General features: G+C 46.8%; 1 long non-coding RNA gene across 1 annotated transcript in view; it reads right to left on the bottom strand.

Annotated features, from left to right (window-relative positions):
* Positions 1-7,585: 7,585 nt before the first annotated feature.
* Positions 7,586-18,291, bottom strand: part of LOC143648110 (uncharacterized) — a 91,408-nt gene continuing 80,702 nt past the window's right edge. The window contains exon 3 of the long non-coding RNA XR_013158372.1: positions 7,586-7,731. This is a non-coding gene — a long non-coding RNA (uncharacterized LOC143648110). The remainder of the gene's footprint in view (positions 7,732-18,291) is intronic.

Raw genomic sequence — 18,291 nt, 5'->3', positions numbered from 1 at the left:
AACATCATCAGAGATAGGGGTGACATGGAAGAGCCCACTATGGGAATAAGTGGGCACGAGGGAGAGTGGTGAGTGACGACCGGATGGAGTTCCAAGTTGGAGAGTGATCCCCTGGGTCAAGTCAAGTAATCAGGAAAACCAGCAATCCGGGCACTCAGAAATGATCATTGGATTTTGAAACAGGTAGGAAATTGGAGATGCTGATGAGTGCAGTTTCAATGGAGTAAGCGAGAATCGGAACAGAGTTCCAGAGAGGGTGAGCCCAGGCAAGTCTCTTACGGGCCTGGGCTGTCAGGGGAGCCGGGAACTGAGGCAGTAGCGGCAGGACATGGGTTCTTAATCTGGGGTCCCGGGCTCATAGCACTCAGTTTCTGTGAACTCGGTGAGAAGGCAGTTGCATCCTTTATTTCACTAACCTCTCACTGAAAAGGAGCATTTCCTTCAATTATGAACGTAGGCGGCCGCCCACAGCAACCTGACCATTCTCTGTGACTTTATCACCAATAGAAATCACCAATGATTCTTATCACATTACAGGTGTTGAGATATCCAAAAAGACCATTTATGATCATCGCTATTTCAAACTTATGGTAGTTATATGATCCCTGCTAGAGCTTGTATTGTAAGGCATTAATAAGGAAGCACATAAATTAGTATAATTGAATTTGTTTTTCAATGTTGATAATAGTATTTCAAAGTAATTGCTTTCCTTTAGAATCATGTGTATTATTTTATACATTTAAAAGCTTTGTTCTGAGAGGGGGTTGTGCTGGTTTGAAAGGATGTATGTACCTTAGAAAAGCCATGTTTTAATCCTAATCCCATTTTGTAAAGGCAGCCGTTTCTTCTAATCCTATTCAATATTGCATGTTTGAAAGTTTAATCAGATCATTTCCCTGGAGATGTGACTCAATCAAGAGTGGTTGTTAAGCTGGATTATGTGGAGACGTGTCTCTACCCATTCATGGTGGGTCTTGGCTACTTTACTGGAATGCTATTAAAGAGGAAACTTGGAGAAAGCAGGAGATTCTGAGAGAGCAGAGAATGACATAGCTAAGAGAAGCAGAGAGTTCACCAGCCAGCGACCTTTGGAGATAAAGAAGGAAAACTCCTCCCAGGGAGCTTCATGAAAACAGGAAGCCAGGAGAGAAAGGTAGCAGATGACGCCGTGTTTGCCACGTGCCTTTCCAGATGAGAGAGAAACCCTGACCATGTTCAGCATATGCCTTCTCACTTGAGACAGAAACCCTCAACTTCATCAGCCTCCTTGAACCAAGGTATCTTTCCAGGGATGCCTTAGATTGGACATTTCTATAGACTTGTTTTAAGTGGGACGTTTTCCTGGCCTTAGAATTGTAAACTTGCAACTTATTAAATTCCCCTTTTTAAAAGCCATTCCATTTCTGGTATATTGCATTCCGGCAGCTAGCAAACTAGAACAGGGCACATAAGGCTTCATCAGGTTGCCAAAGGGATCCAGGAAAAACAAGCACAGAAACAGACAATTTCCTAAACAACAACAACAACAATCTCAATAGCAAAAAGCAAAATATTTAAGAACCTCTGTTGTGGGGTGTGCAATCAAGAGAGGATTTTTGTTTTGCTTTGTTGTTGTTTTTAAGATAAGAGGAATTGGCACATGGTTGTAAGCTGTTATAAATTGAATTGTCACTGCAAAAGATATATTCGGGTCCTAACGCCTGATCCCGTGAAAGTGACCCTATTTGGAATTTGGATCTCTGACGATGTTACTAGTTAAGATGAAACCAAACTGGATTAGGTGGGTCCCTAATTCAATACAATTGGCATTCTTTTATGAAGAGGAAATTTGGACACAGACAAACAGACAGAAACAGAAGGGAGAAGGCCAAGGCTTGCCAGCAAGCCATCATCATAAGCTTGAAGAAGCATGGAATGGATTCTCCTCTATGGACTTCAAATGAAGCATGGCCAGCCAATACCTTAATTTTGAACTTCTGGCCTCAAGAATTGGAGAGAATAAAATTCGGTTGTTTGCAGCCATCCAGTTGGTGGTACTTTGTTATGGCAGCTCTAGGAAACTGAGACATAAACCTCTAGAAATGATCTGGTAGGAAGGGAAAAATCGATGATGCCGAAGAAATGGCCTTGGGAAGGCGAGAGGAGGGAGTCTGACTCAGACAAAGATTCAGAAGGTTCAATCTAGAACAGGAGGGCAGGCAGACTAGGGAGTTTGGGGATGAGTGGGAACTCATGCACCTGCTTGGATTGCATGAATCTTCTCCAAGAAATAGAAGCAAGAAGGTTTGCAGAGAATGAAGATGGGAGAGGAGGTGTTGAAGGTTTGAATGGAGAGAGGGAGAGCATGGTCATCTGGGGGGAAGAAGACAAGGCAGTCAGATGCTGCCCTGTGAGGCGAGTGGACAGGAGGGTAAAATTAGACCATCTGCGGCTGGGCAGCCTTCTCCAGCCACCCCCAGCTGCACAGGGGCAGTCCTGAGTGGGGAAAGGGCTGGGTGTAGGTCTGAGGTTGTTCTAGGAGAGAACAATGAGAGGTGAGCAGGGCTGGGGAGATGCCTGAGTACAGGAAGGAGTGAAAATAACGATGGACCATACGTGGGAGTTGGGAAGGAGAGAAGTGGGGGTGTGAAGTGGGTGAAGACAGTGAAAGGGTACTGGGATTGGCAGATTGCAGGTTCCAGTGAGGTTGGAGGATATTGGGGTCTGGCTACCCGGAGGAATGAGCTGGAAGAGATTGACTGGAGAACGGGCTACTTGCAACTGTGACCACAAAGGTGTTGCGACAAGCAGAAATAAAGCAAGACTGCGGGGAAGGCGGAAGGAAGACCATGGAGGAGAGGTGTGGGGAGCTGATGGGAAGGACCACCCAGAGGCTGATGATCCACCTGAAGGACTTGGAATAAATTGTTTCACCCACTGTTGGGGAGGTTGCATTTTCCTGATCATCATCTTAAAATTCTAACTATAAAAGTAAGGGAAAGAGAGAGAAGGGTACCCTGCTTGCTTCTGAGAAAGTTATTGTTCTGGTTTGTTAGCTGCTGGAATGCGACACACCAGAGATGGGTTGGCTTTTAATAAAAGGAGATTTATTTTGTTAGTTCTTCAGAGGAAAGGCAGCTAACTTTCCACTGAGGTTCTTTCTTACGTGGGAAGGCACAGGATGGTCTCTGCTGGCCTTCTCTCCAGGCCTCTGGGTTCCAACAACTTTCCCTGGGGTGATTTCTTTCTGCATCTCCAAAGGCCTGGGCTGAGCCGCAAGTGCTGAGATGAGGTATGCTGAGCTGCTTGGGCTGTACTACCTTGTGCTCTCTCATTTAAGCACCAACGGATTAAGTCAAACATCATTCATTGCAGCAGGCACGCTTCCTAGCTGACTGCAGATGTAATTAGCAACAGATGAGGTTCACGTACCATTGGCTCATGTCCACAGCAACAGAACTAGGTGCCTTCACTTGGCCAAGTTGACAACCAAATCTAACTCCCGCAGTCATGGTCTTAATGCCTGGCACCAGCCTTTGTCCTGCTCTTTAAGTTTTGTATACAAAGGACTCCCATGTGGAAAACACGTTGTGCCTAGAATTGTCTGCAATTTCTTTTTTTTCTTGATCCCTTCTCCCAGCTATCTGACACCCTGCTCTGTTATATAAAGCTAGAGGGTAATAATGAACGGTCAATTTCTACTTTTGAGGACAGGATTGAAGAAATTATATTTAAAATGAGCAGGAAGACACATAGATTGCAGGCTTTTGTGTGTGGCCCCAGGGACTTCGACAGACCAAATAAATGGTGATTTAGTTTCCTGGCTTTTCTCATTCTCCTCTTTCACTTTATCTTACAGGGCAGGTCTCGCTGGGGAAAGGGAGCAACCCCATGTGTGTTGGGGGTAGGTGGCTGGCCTGGGCTGGTTCCACCCTCTGCTGGCTCCCCCTCTCCAACCTCCCAATATGTCAGTCCACATGGGGAGCTTTAACAAGGTACTGATGCCCTGGCCCAACCCGAGAGTCTGATTTGCTGATGGGGATGTGGTCCAGCATGGGGGGTTGATCATAATGGGTAGCCGGGTCCTCTTGGGACCTTAAACAAGGTGTGAACCTTTAACAAAAGGTCATTGTATGATGTCTGTTCTGCTATGCCCTCCTGCTGGGCTCTCCGAGATGGGGACATTTGTGTCCAGCCTGGTCTTCTGAGGTCTCTGGGGGCTGTCCATCCTCCCCACAAGGCCCCACTCGCATCCTTCCCACTGCTTCAGATGTCCCCCTCCATCTACTGTTCCTACCTGTGCTCAATTCCCACATACTCTCCACTCGTCCTTGACCCCTGGTCACCCCATAGACCTTCTTTGACAGCCAAGTGTCTAGAAAGGGAATTCTCCATTCAACCCTCTGCCATCTGCTTTTCACCCTTCCAGGTCCCTCTTTTTGGGAACTTCGTTTGTCCATCTTGGCTGTGAAGGTACCCCATGGACATTTCTATTTCATGGGCGGCCTTGAAGATAAAACTCCTCCTTGACCTCCAAGGAGTGAAACTTTTGATTGTAAGAATATGCTTGTCAGTCTTTGGGGAGGGCCAGTGACACCTTGATGCTTATATATTTTTTAACTTTTGAGAAGTTTAAAGTTGGATCAGGTAGGAGATTTCAGACTGCATTGGTCCTTGTAAAATCAAAGGCCTTGGAGAGAAAATAATTGATGGGGTTTCTAGCTCAGTCTTCAGACATATGCATGATGACCAGTGCCTTAGTTTCCTGACTGCTAAAGCAAATACCATGCAATGGGCTGGCTTAAACAACAGGGATTTACTGGCTCATGGTTTTGAAACTAGGAGTGATGCTTCCTCCCCAAAGACTGAGGTGCTGTGGGACTGGATGCCATGATCCCTTGGCCCTTGGCTTTTCCATCAGATGGCAATGCACATGGTGACGTCTTCTCTTCTCTCCTCTGGTTCCACTGACTTCAGGCTTCTTTCTGTGACTTTCTCTCTCCATACCTGAATTTTATTCTGCTTAGAAGGGACTCCAGTAATTCAGATTGAAGCCTAAGCTAATTCAGTTGGGCCATACCTTCACTGTAGTAACATCTTCAAGAGATCCTGTTTCCAATGTGTCCACACCCATCAGAAGGCAGGCCAAGACCGAGACCATGTCCAAACTGGGGTGTACAATTCAGCCCACCGCAACCACGTTGTGCATTTTCTTTCAAGCATCCTGGGCACCTTTACCTGTCTTCGGGAGCCAATGATTTGGGGGTCCCAGTGCAGAATGTAAACCTGGAGCTTCTTATTCAAAACTTATAAAGGATTCAAGACAGGAAGGTGCAGTGTTAATACAAGAGGTGGGGCCCTTCTGGGGGCATGACCTTCTGGGGGAGTGATCTTCTGGGGGCATGACTTTCTGGGGGCGTGACCTTCTAAGCACCCTCCCCTGTAGCCCTGAGAAGCCAGCACTGCCCATGTGGGTATACATGGGGTTTGGATACTGGGATTTTTCCTCCCCTTAAATGGATGACTACATCTGTTTTGGATGTTGAAAGGCATAGGGGACATTTTACAGCATCCTGCAGAATAAAAAAATATATAATTGTATATATTTTTAAATTCATTTTAGTATAGCCCAGAAGACTAGAAATATCTACCAAGGATTTTCTTTTGGAAACAGAGCTATTTCTTGGTGTTCACCTACCAAAACAAAACAGAAAACAAACGAAAACAGAGGAAATATTATTGGTGATATTTCTATAGCACCACAGGAAGAATCTGTGTTTCTTCCTTTCTACAGATTTCTCTGTAAATGCCCTTAGAAGGGGCTGTTTCATCCCGTTGTTGGCTGGGTAATGAAGTGTGCTGGTTTGAAGTTATTATGTACCCCAGAAAAGCCATGTCCTTTAATCCCCATTCAATATTGCTAGGTGGGACCTTTCTGCTCGTTTCCTTGGAGATGTGACCCACCCAGTTGTGAGTGGTAATTTTGATTAGATGGTTTCCATGGAGATGTGTCTCCACCCATTCAAGGTGGGGTTGCCTACTGGAGTCCTATAAGAGGGAACCACTTTGGAAAAAGCTTTAGAGCCAACAGAACTGACAGAACCTTGGGGAAGCCATTGAAGAGAAAGCTAGCAGATCTCGCCATGTGTCTTTTCAGGTAAGAGAGAAACCCTGAACATGATTTGCCTTTTTGAACCAAGGTATCTTACCCTGGATGCCTTAGATTGGATACTTTTTATAGCCTTGCATTAATTTGGACATTTTCATGGTCTTAGAACTGTAAACTTGCAACTTAATAAATTCCCCTTTTTAAAAGCCATTCTGTTTCTGGTATTTTGCGTTCTGGTAGCTTGCAAACTAGAACGCAGCAAACTTAAGAGATCTGCAAAGCTATGGAGCCAGATAAGAGAGGAGGTTGGATTCAAGTCTGACCAGCCATCACCTTATATGACTCACCTGGCTGGCTGCATGCTAATAGCTGCTTCCCAGAGCCGGCTAGAAGATGCCAAGATAATATGTGTAAAAATCTGAAAGCCCTTTAAGGAAGGACACCCTACAAACACAAGGGTGTGCTACAGAAGATTATCACCATTGCAGATCAAGCTGACCTGACTCCGGACACACTGACCATGCGCTGAGCCCAGGCTGGACCCAGACTAAGAGCTGCGACCCTGGGAGAGCACGGTGGCCGGGCCGTCATGCTCAGCCCATGTGGAGAAGAGCTTTAGGGTCCTGAAAAACGTGGAAGTTGAATCTCTTGCTGGGAAAGTGCGGCGGCCCAGAGCTGGTGTCCTGAGTGACTCCCTGCGGATCTCAGCTGTGCTCCAAGCTTTGGGGACCCCGTTAGGGCTCTCATCCCGTTTCCCTTTCTGCTTTGCCTGTGGGGCTCCCCCCCCCCCCCCGCCCCCAGCAGGCTGCGGCACTCCTGCCCATCCTAGGAAGACCGTGGCAGCTTGGGGAAGTGGGGTTCAAGGTAGTTGAAGGGTTAGCTCACATATCAGATTACTTGGGATTTCCTCCTTTGGTGACTTTTATTTTTTTACCCTGATTAAGAGGGACCTATAACTTGCCAGGCCCTTCTCCCATGCCAACACGTGTGCTTTGGGAGGGAGTGGTGAGAAGATAGGGATGGGATGGGGGGTAGATAATACTCCCAAGTCTGGAAACTGTGCACACCCCTCCTCAGGTTCTTAGTAGGAAAACCGAGGCAGTCGCGACGAGTAGAAGGGGAAATGCTGAGCCCCTCAAGCTGACACGCACTCTGGCAGTGGAAAGGGTCCTGCCCACACGCTTAGGAGCGGAGGTCCTGTCCTTCCAGGCTCATTAGGAGCCCCGAGGCTGCTTAGGAACCCACCCCAGACGCTCAGGACCCTCTGGGGCGCGGCAGGCTCAGCCCCCAGTTTTCTTCCCTGCAGAGGGAGAGCGACCACCCCACCTGGAGGTGGCCCTCCCACCCCTGGCCAGTCTGTCTTCCAGCCTTGCCCACCCACCTACCTGCTGTCCAGGGCCCCAGGGGACGGGCGGGGACCTCACCCCTGGGCAGCCGGACACTTGCCTTCCAAGTAAAATGGCTGTCAGCCCCGATCCCTCCCAACTCGTCCCTTCACCCCCAACTCACATGCAAAATAACGGGTGTCCCATCCGCTCTCTCAACCCCTTGCAGGTCCTGGCTGCAGCGTGTGAAACAGAGACGGGGCTGGGAGGCTGCTGCCTCTGGGCTTCTTCCTTCCACCGCCTGGAAGCTCTCAAAGCCTGGGTGTTTAAGAGACAATAATGAAAACAAGCATCACGATCCCCTGAGGATGGCAGGCGTGGGCACACGTGTCATTTGTTAGATGCTTCACTACCCAAGCATGCGTACGAGGCGGCTGGCCCGGGCAGACATTCAAGACCAACCAGAAATGTCATTTCTGAACTTTGGCAAAAGAATGGCTGATGTGTCTGAAGATAGCCATCTCCTTTCTAGAATACTGCCCCACCCCCCACCCCAGCGACTCACCGTGGCTGGAAGCCAGCCCGATGTCGCAGCTTTCCAGAGCCCAGCCAACCCACCTGTCCCTCTCCCTGTCCTGGGTTGACTGCTGTTCTCACGCCCTCCTCTGCACCCTTGCTCGTGGGTCCCGGCCTCTCAGCCCAATCCCTGGCTATCAGTACAGACCCAAGGCTAACTGCGTTCTGTAGCTCCAAGTTCTCAGCCGCAGCAACCGTGCCCCCTGAGCCATCTGCCCAGCAGTTATCATCACACGGTGGTGGACTTTTCTTAGGTGGAGCAGCTCAGACGTTCTCAGCCTGCAGGTTGCTATGGGCTCTGGACACGCACCGGTGAATTTTGAGCAGTGTGCATTTTTAAATGTATTTATTTTGCCACAACTGCAGATATGGGTGGTTCGGGTGATGCCTGTTGGAAGAAAGTGGAACTATCTGGGTGATGGGGCACAGTGTGAAAGGAGGGCCAATTTGCTGCCCGTTGGAGCTGCAAAAGCATGGGGAAATGTTAAGCCAGCACCGAAGGGAGAAGGTGCCTTGATTGGGATGTGCAAGAAGTTTGCCTGGCAGCCCAGTGGGGATGGGGAATGTTCTGCTACAAGTTCAATGCAGCACCCCAGGGTAGTTGAGGAAACTGGGTCGTGCTGCGAATGCATCCAACCCCTCTGGGTGCACTGCCAGCAATTCTGAAATTCCGAGGTGTGCAGAGAACCACTGGCTTAATATTATGCACACTTCTCTCTGTTCTTCATTGAGAACAAGGTCAACGGGACTCTGGTTTCTTTGTGTGTCCCATACACCAAAGCAATGGCTTTGTTTGGTGCTTAAAACAAAACACAGTTAGGAACTCCTGTGTGGGCAGATGGCCCCCAGCATGGAATTCGTGTTCCTGGCAAGGGCTGGCAATGGACAGAAGGGCAGTAGCTGGCTTACCATCCCGCTTGGGACAAGAGTTCCAAAGTGTCTGATAAATATCATGAGTTGATGATTGACCCACAACCCAAATTTGCATTACTCTTTTAGTTTCTTTTCAAGAAGTAACAGTCATAAACGAAACACCTTTAGCTCAGTGTCCTGCATGAGACTCATAGCTTCTTACACTTAGAGGCTTCATATTATATTGGATACAGCAAAATGTGCCTACGTCATATATAAGTCTACACTGGACCTTTTCCGAAATTAGTCTTGGCTACAAGTAATACATGGAGTTTTAAATTGGCTTTGATTTCTTGGTCCTCCTTGTGTGTTCTTGGGGAATACTTCAGAGTGAGAGAGTACAATTGCCAAATTATTATAAAATATTATGACATTTTTGGGAATTCTAAATTTAACGCTGAATGAGATGGATGTAATGTTATGTTTTGTAGACGTTTCACTGAACCTTTATTAATCTTGATTTTCTTTGGCACCAATTCATTCTGTTCTGGAGCTGAAGTATGAAAGCTCCCACGCTCACAGTCCCGGAACTGTGGCTCCTGATGGATAAAACAGTCTTTCTTGAGCCAGAGGGTGAAGACACTGGAACATTCTATGACTCTAAGCATAAAGGGATTCGTTCATTTTTTATTCATTCAAATATTAATTGAGTTCCAGCATGTGTGGGCAATAGGATGCTTGTAAAACATGACAGTTTGCTGACCTTCCTGCTAAGTGCAGGTTCACAGGTATCCACCAAGCTGGCCATGCTGGGGAAAACCAGGAAGTAAGAAGGGTTTGTCCGGGTGGCTCTAGTACCCCTCTCCTAAACCAACCCCCCTGCACCCCTCTCCTCTTAACTGTCACCCCTTGGATTTTTTTTTAAATTCTAAGGCATAAATGACTCACAACAGCTTAATATGATATTCTTCCCAGGAGGTATTTTTAAGTCTAAGGGGCAAAGATTTAAAAGTGAAATTTCAAATACCAATCAGAGGGTAAAGGAAGGTTGGGAGAGGGGAGACGTGAGCACTTACCCAACACCCCTAAAAGCATTCCATTGAGTTAGAGTAACCTTTGTCCTTATGGGTATGATGGAAGCTGTCAGATATCTCAGGATGGAGGGAAGGAGGGAGGGAAGGATGGCTTGAGGGATGGGTCAATAGAGTCCCTTTGTTCTGATCACAACCAGTCTTTGAAGTCTGATTTCATTTTCTGATTCTCCAGAAAGCCTGGACTAGGTCTGACAGCCACTAGGAAGTTGGTAAATGTTTGTTGAATGAACAAATTAATGTTACAAAGGTTATGTATCCAGAGGGGCCCATGATCTGGGGTTGCTGTTTGGGGTTCCCTTCAATTTGAGCAATATACACACAGGCAACCGGGATTAGCGATGCTTAGCTAATTTGATGGGGTGAAGGTCATTGTAAAACTTGACCTTGTTCAACATCTCAACAGCCCATCCTATTAAAGCCAGTAGACTTCCATGAAACCTTTGTTCAAGGTTACAGGTGACTCGTGTGGACGTCTGACTTTGGTGTAGTCCTCAAATTAAGACTAACAATGGAACAGGACATGAGCACGTCGTTGTTTTAAGTATGCTGTATGCTTTTACTATTTTAATCCTTGTGCCAATTTGAAAGGATATGTGTACCCCAGAAAAGCCATGTTTTAATCTTAATCCCATTTTGTAAAGACAGCCATTTCTTCTAATCCCTATTCAGTATTGTATATTGGAAACTTTAATTAGATTATTTTCAAAAAGAGTGAGTATTAAACTTGATTAGATGGAGACATGTCTCCACCCATTCAGGTGGGTCGTGATTGACTTTACTGGAATTCTTTAAAAGAAGAAGCACTTTGGAAAAAGCTAGAGAGTGACTAGAGCAAACCATGAGATTCCGAGAGAGCAGAGCCACAGAGCCACAGAGCCACGAGAAGGTCACAACAGAGAACACCACAGAACCACGAAGCAGAGAGTCCACCAGCCAGTGGCTTTTGGAGATGAAGGAGGAAAACGCCTTCTGGGGAGCTTCATGGAGCAGGAGGGCTGGAGAGGAAGCTAGCAGATGACACCGTGTTCGTCATGTGCCCTTCCAGCTGAGAGAGAAACCCTAACTGTGTTCGCCATATGCCTTTCCACTTGAGAGAGAAACCCTGAATTTCATCAGCCTTCTTAAATCAAGGTAGCTTTCCCTGGATGCCTTAGATTGGACATTTCTATAGACTTGCTTTAATTGGGGCACTTTCTCAGCCTTAGAACTGTAAACTAGAAACTTATTAAATTCCATGGTTTAAAAAAGTCATTCAGTTTCTGGTATATTGCATTCCGGCAGCTAGCAAACTAGAACAATCCTTAAAATGACCCATCAAATGCTATTAATCCCATTTGATGGAAGGAGAAACAGAGACTCCCAAGAAGTTAAAAAACCTGCTAAAAAATTCCTGCAACTACTGGTGCTGGAGCCAGGATTTGAACTCAGAGTCTGTCCTCCTGTCTATTTGTATGCCTCTGTCTCAGGTGGGCTCAAAGGATTTGTGCAGAGCTGCATCATGTATCTGTTTCACGTCTCATCACCCTCAGCCAAGCATGGGATCTGAAGGGATGAACCATGAGCACAAAGCATCACTCCATCTTAGCAGAAGCTTAGCAGGAACGGCCGGGCTGGGCCTTGGCGTGCTCTTGACCCTTCCTCTGTATTCAACAGGTCCTAGTGGGCATGTGAGTGCACAGAGCAAAGCTCAATGGGAGCCATCTTCAGAAAGCAGGTAACCCCCAGGCGTGGACTTTTCAGCTAACCCTTCTGAGACCTCAGTGGAGCCACTCAGTGAAGGAGCACCTGTTCCCCTGGGGAGTACGAGTCAGCCATGGAAAGGGATCTTCTCTCTTTGGTTAAGAGAACAAGTGAGGGTGGGCCACGTGGTTCAGCAGGCAGAGTTCTTGTCTGCCATGCCAGAGACCCGGGTTTGATTCCTGGTGCCTGCCCATGCAAAAAAAAAAAGAGAGAGAGAGAGAGAACAAGTGAGCTCAGGCTGGGTAAGGATATAGTTAAATGAGTTGATGTAAAGTGGCTGGCTCTGTCCCTTGTCCATCTTAGGTCTCACCAAAGGGAAGTTTAAACCACCTCTTGTGGAGAAGGTTGCTATGTGCTGGATTGGGGTTTGGGGCCCTTTGAATTGCTGGCATTGCTGATGCTGATACCTTGGAGTTGACCATCTGGTTGGAGGACTCTACTTCCCCGCCTGCTGTTGACTTAGGCAGGATGACAAGCTAGAACCAGCCTAATTGCAATAAACAGAGAAAGAACGACTCACAAAGCCATCTGGCCCTTGAACCCACCCAAGGGAGGTGGGGACAGGTACCATCCACTGCAGAGATGGAAAGTCTTTTCTCCTCACTGAGAAGGACCAGGACTTATTGCCCAATGAGACTGGAGGGTAGCAAGGGACAAAGTAGGTCATCCATTCTCAGGGTCATTTTGGATTTAGAATCATGGACACCAGGGCTGTTTTGATAAAAAGATATTTTCTTTAGGAAAATACCGTGGTACTCTCCAAAAGGCCAAGTGAGGTAGGAAAAGGGAAGGAAACTCTCACTTTATTTTTGTATGACTGGTTGTTGGATTCTGTGTTTAAGATTGCAATTTCTGACACAAGGGTTGGATTTCAAATTCAGACTTACAGGATTACCACTTTTCCACCACATAAATAGCCCTGAAACTTAACCAGCGATGTCTGTGGCTCACCAGTTACTTATTACGTGGAGTGAAGTGGGTAGACCCAATGAATTCCCACTTGCTGCCGGCAATACAATATCCATAGAGTGAAAGGTGTTATGTCAGTAATTACAGGCGGAGGGTTCATTGCCAAATGCAAAGCAAAAGCAAGATGCTTTCTCATCCTATGTTTCGCTTTGCTTTCTGAAGCATGGACCCATTGGCTGCCTCGGGGTACTGCCTCATCCCTAAAGGCAAACCAAGGGTCATCCAGAAACCACTCACTCTGCTGTGGGAGAAGCCCTTGTTTTCATCGCATATGAATTATGATATTTTATTGTTTTCTGAACTCATCCTTCATAAATAAGTAGAGTTAACAGTGCTTCATATTCGACTTAGAAAGTGAGTCAGGTAGAATTTTGTTTAGAAGGCCATTTCCAAGTAAAGAATAGAAAAATTGATCAATGGCAAATGTGCTTAATAAGGAAGATCCATGGGGCAATGAGTTAATTTGTCTCCTATTTTGTGCATCTATCTTCAAAGGCTATTAGTTCAGGCTGGGGCTTCTTTGGCTCTAGCAGAGCATAAATATGTTGGCTAATGCTGGCCTGTTGGTATGAAATGGAATATTTATGAAATTCAAACACATTTGTTAAGAGGAACTCACTTTTATTTGCCTGGTGTCCATAATTTAGCCGACAACAGACATTTCAACGTAACCCTGCATTTGCTAGTTGCTTTTTTTGTACTCTGGACACTGGAAGACTTAACCTTTTGCCTGAGACAAATACCAGTACTTCTCTGCGAGGGTGCCCAGGGACCATCTGATGAGAAGTCATGTCCAAAGAAGAGGAAGATGATGCCTTAAAAATATAAAGTGTACAGGCTGGCCTAGTAGTGGCCATTTAGGACTGGAGTGCCTCATCAAAGGGGTCTCAGTGCACAGGTAAAAAGCTTGGTCGAAATAAGTGTTCTCAGACATTAATCAAAGCAACTATTTTAAGAGACAGATCCCACATTTAGAACCTGCCTACCCTGGGATAAAGGGCGACTGTCGGGGGATTTAATGTCATTAAACAGCCTGCTCACTGCAGCAAGTCCTCCTTTCCTCGAGGACATGCCTGCGCCTGGCTCTCGGAGCTGCGTGTGGGCAGGCCGGGTACCACTCCAGAAGCGGAATCGTAGTCACCTGCAGGCCCGGTGGGCAGCGTCAGCTTCAGGTGGGGCCGAGCAGGATGGCCGGGTCACCCCTGTCATTCTGGACAAACGCCAAACCCATCCCAGACTCGACCGAACTGCTGCTCCTTTAACGTGCTGGGGGCTTGAATGACACAGAATGTGACGTCTGCAGCAGGGACCCCTTAGTCATCCCAGTGGCTCTGCGAGGCAGCTGTCCCCAACCCCAGGCATCTCGTCAAGTCCTCACAGCTGCCATCGGAAGACCCGACCCTTGCCTGGGGGCTCAGCTCTACAGCCTGCCTGTCCCCAGGTGTCATGGAAGGCAGGGGTTGCTGTCAGCAAGTGAGCGTGAGATGGAGCTCACATGCAGGCCAGAAGCCCCGGGGAAAAGATTCATGGACTGAGTGAACATGGGCCTTCGGCATAGTCTTCTAAGGGATCCTTTTCTCCACTCCAGTCCCAGGTTCTGTCCATCACGGCTGAGGGACTGGGAGGATGGTGCGCATTTCAAACTGTTGCGTACCCCAGAAAAGCCGTGTTCTTTAATCCTCATCCAGGACTTTTTTGGGAGGTGCTCATATAACATATATACAAAAAAGCAATAAATTTCCAAGCACATTTAAACAGGTAGTTATAGAACAGGTTCTAAAGTTTGGGATGGGTTACAGTTCCACAATTTTAGATTTTTCCTTCTAGCTGCTGCAAGACACTGGAGACCAACAGAAGTATCACTATAATGATTCAGCAGTCATACTCAATTGTTAAATCCTATCTTCTCTGTTATACTCCTCCTTCTCTTTAAATAACATATATGCATAAAAGCAATAAATTTCAAAGTACATCACAACAATGAGTTGTAGAACAGACTTCAGAGTTTGGTATGGGTTACAATTCCACAATTTCAGATTTTTATTTCTAGCTGCTCTAAGGCACTGGAGATTAAAAGAAATATCAGTATAATGATTCAGCACTCATACTCATTTGTTAAACCTGACCTTCTCTGTATAACTCTACCATCACCTTTGATCTTTCTCTCACTCTTTAGGGGTATTTGGGCTATGCCCATTCTAACTTTTTCATATTGGAAGGTGTTGTTGATAATGTGGGATAGGGGATGAAACTAGTTGATGCTCTGGAAAAGCTGGCCCCTCTGCATTTTCAGGATTTATCTAACCTAGGAGCCCATCTGGAGGTTGTACGTTTCTGGAAAGTTACCCTAGTGCATGGAACCTTTGTAGAATCTTATATAATTGCCTAGATATTCTTTAGGATTGGCTGGAATGGTTTTGGTTGGGGGTTGGCAAGTTATGATAGGTAGAAATGTCTAACAGAAGCATGTGTAAGAATGACCTCCAGTGTAGCCTCTCAACATTATTTGAACCCTCTCAGCCACTGATACCTTATTTGTTACACTGCTTTTCATCCTTTTTGTCAGGATGGCATTTTTGATCCCATGGTGCCAGGGCCAGACTCATCCCTGGGAATCATCTCCCATACTGCGAGGGAGACTTTCACCCCTGGATGTCATGTCCCACGTAGGGGGGAGGGCAATGTTTCACTTGCAGAGTTGGGCTTAGAGAGAGAGAGAAAGGTCACATCTGAGCAACAAAGAGATCTTTCAGAGGTGACTCTTAGGCATACCTATAAGTAGGCTAAGCTTCTCCACTACCTGGGTGGGACCTTTTTGATTACTTTCATGGAGATATGACCTACCCAGTTGTGGATGGGACCTTTTGATTAGGTGATCTCCATGGAGATGTATCTCCACCCATTTATGGTAGGGTTCCTTACTGGAGTCCTATAAGAGAGAACCATTTTGGAGAAAGCTTCAGAACCAACACAGCCGGAGGTATTTGTAGATGCAGAAGGAAAACACCCTCAGGGAATCCTTATAAAATGAGAAGCCAGGAGAGAAAGCTAGTAGATGTCACCATGTGCTTTCCCAGCTGACAGAGGTGGTCCAGATGGTGTCAGCCTTTCTTGAGTGAAGGTAACCTCTTGTTGGTGCCTTAGTTTGGACATTTTCACGGCCTTAGAACTGTAAACTTGCAACTTAATAAATGCCGTGCTGTTTCTGGTATATGGTATCTTGGCAACTTTAGCAAACTAAAGCAAAGTCTTTGCTAGATTTCATTTGAAACCCCTTCAAAACATCTCTATCACTAAGGATCACAGGTCACGGAAGACTCTGATACCAACAGGTACTGCTCCTGAGGGAGAGGAAAACTCTGAATATTCAATTTCATAAGCAGGGGAAGAGGTCTGTCTGTGCTCTGCTCCCTGCCCCTGCCCCTCTCTCCTTCACACACACATGCCCACACATGCCCACACACATGCATATAAAACACATGCACACACATCTCCCCGCACATGCACACCCATGGAAACACACAGACACACACTCCACTCCCACACGCATTTTCTCTTGAAAGAACTTTTGGCAGGAGCAAAGCCAACTCTTTCTAATTCCTTTGTAAATAAGGTTAAAAGGAGAATAACTTTGAGCCAAACAATAACTTCAAGCTCAAATAACTTCAAGCTGGAGAGACAGGCCTTCTTTTCCATCATGTTAAATTAGGGAGTTGCATATACCTCACCATTTTCAGTTCAAGATAGCAGTCAATGCCGCCATAAGCCCATACGCGTGGAAGTTAAACTGGTTACATCTGGTTCAGGAGTGGGTCTCCAGGGCGCTGATGGGCGCCACCCACAGCACCTCCTTTCTAAGACTGATGCCCCCAAATGCGGCACTCAACCAGCCTCTTCAGCTCTGGATAATCAGGACTCGCCCTCCTCAGCTAGAGACCTCCTCCTCCAAAAAAAAAAAGGCTAACAGAAAATAAGAACCAACATACAAAAATGCTGAACAGCAAGGGATGGACTGAATTTCAGCTGATGAGCATAAGAAAGAGAGCCCAATGTCAAATTTAACACAATCATTTTAATTTCCAAGTTTCCAAGTGCTTTTGGGTTCTTTTCTTTTTTTTTTTGCATGGGCTTCATGGAAATTTATACTCTTGGAGAAATCTGTATTTGCTATAGGACCTCGCTGTGCTCATTTAACCTGGTAATGAAAACCATCGGCCTGGAATTCTTTCTGGAATGAGAAGGGGTAGAAACAAATAGGCAAATCGTCCTAAAAGATCTGGCAAAGGGGTAGAGCTATTTCAGAAGCGGGGGTTGTCAGTGTGCCTGGAGCAAAGGCTGCAACCAGTGTTTGCAGGAACTGATGACTTCTGAAAAGCATGTACAAGATTGTTAAGAAAACACACACGGTTTTCAAATAAATATGGTGCACCTTGGGAGGAGGGGATGGGAGAACTCAAGAGAAAAGGATCTGCAATGCACAAGGAGAAAAGGGTGCATTCTCTTCTGGAGCACCCACAGGCAGTGCTGGGGGGTCTTCTTGGTGGAGTGAGGACACTTGTGAAGCAGCAAGTGAGGAGACCCCTTTGTGGCTCTCCTTGGTGAGGGGATGTCATATTAGGATCCTGAAGAACTACATCAAGTTCTTAGTCTTCAAGGTAGGAGTTGAGGTCCAGATGAGACAGAGATGATCTTGAAAGAACACTGTAGGGCCAGCTGTTTTTGTTTGTATCTGTTTTCCTGCACTGGCACTGGTGGTAGGAAGAGGTAGCCTGAGAGTGAGCAGCTGCTGAGAAGCTTTGAGAAGGGCCCCCCGTTCCTGTCCCCCATCTCGGTGCTAGCTCTGTGGACGGGAGGGTTCAGTACAGAAACCCCGTCTGAGCTGGGAGTCTGAGAGCCAACTGGTTGCTCTGGGAGCCAGCACATGGGAAGAGAAATAGAAAGAAAGACTTGTTTTTTGGCTTCTGATGACTGATAGAGGTTTTATATTCTCAGCAAGACACTGTTCTTCAAAGCCGGGCATTGGCAAGAGATGATTTAAAAATTTCCTTTAGCTCCGATTATAAAGATCCAGGCCTGGAGGATTTGATCCTTGAGGTCCCCGGAGTCCAGGGAACTCAGTACATTTCATTCGAGTTTCTGCCACAGGGATGGGGAAGCACAACTCTTCCAGCTCGGAGGGTGAGAAGGAGAAGGAAGGGGGAGGAAGGGGAAGCCAGGCCTCAGGCACGTTGGTCTCGATCTCCCCCAAATCCAAAATCCTCAAGGGAGAGCCAAAAGAAAATGGGCTTTTGTTCTGTGCCCTGGTTGGAATCCTTGCATTCTGCTCATCCCCACATGGCAACAGGTGGGTGTAGTGAGACGGAGCTTGGGGTGGATGAACTGGAGTGGGATCTCCAATAGCCTCCATCTCCTCCATGACATGGTGGGACTTCTCACATGTCCCCAAAGCGGGCACAGCATGGAGCCAAGACTTGGGCTGGAAGCCAGTCCGAGAAGCTTCTGCAGCATGGTGTCAGTGGCTCTGGAGCCAATGGCTGCAAGGAGCCCACCTTGGCCAAGGATGGATGGGCATCCTACCAAACCTTGGGGACACCAAGGTGAGATCAAGTCACATGGGAAAGCTCCCAGACCCAGACCCTCTGTCCCT

This window comes from Tamandua tetradactyla, chromosome 10, assembly GCF_023851605.1.
Source record: "Tamandua tetradactyla isolate mTamTet1 chromosome 10, mTamTet1.pri, whole genome shotgun sequence".
Classification (NCBI taxonomy): Eukaryota; Metazoa; Chordata; class Mammalia; order Pilosa; family Myrmecophagidae; genus Tamandua; species Tamandua tetradactyla.
The sequence above is the reverse complement of the archived record's forward strand: the minus strand, read 5'-3'. Positions and strand labels throughout refer to the sequence as shown.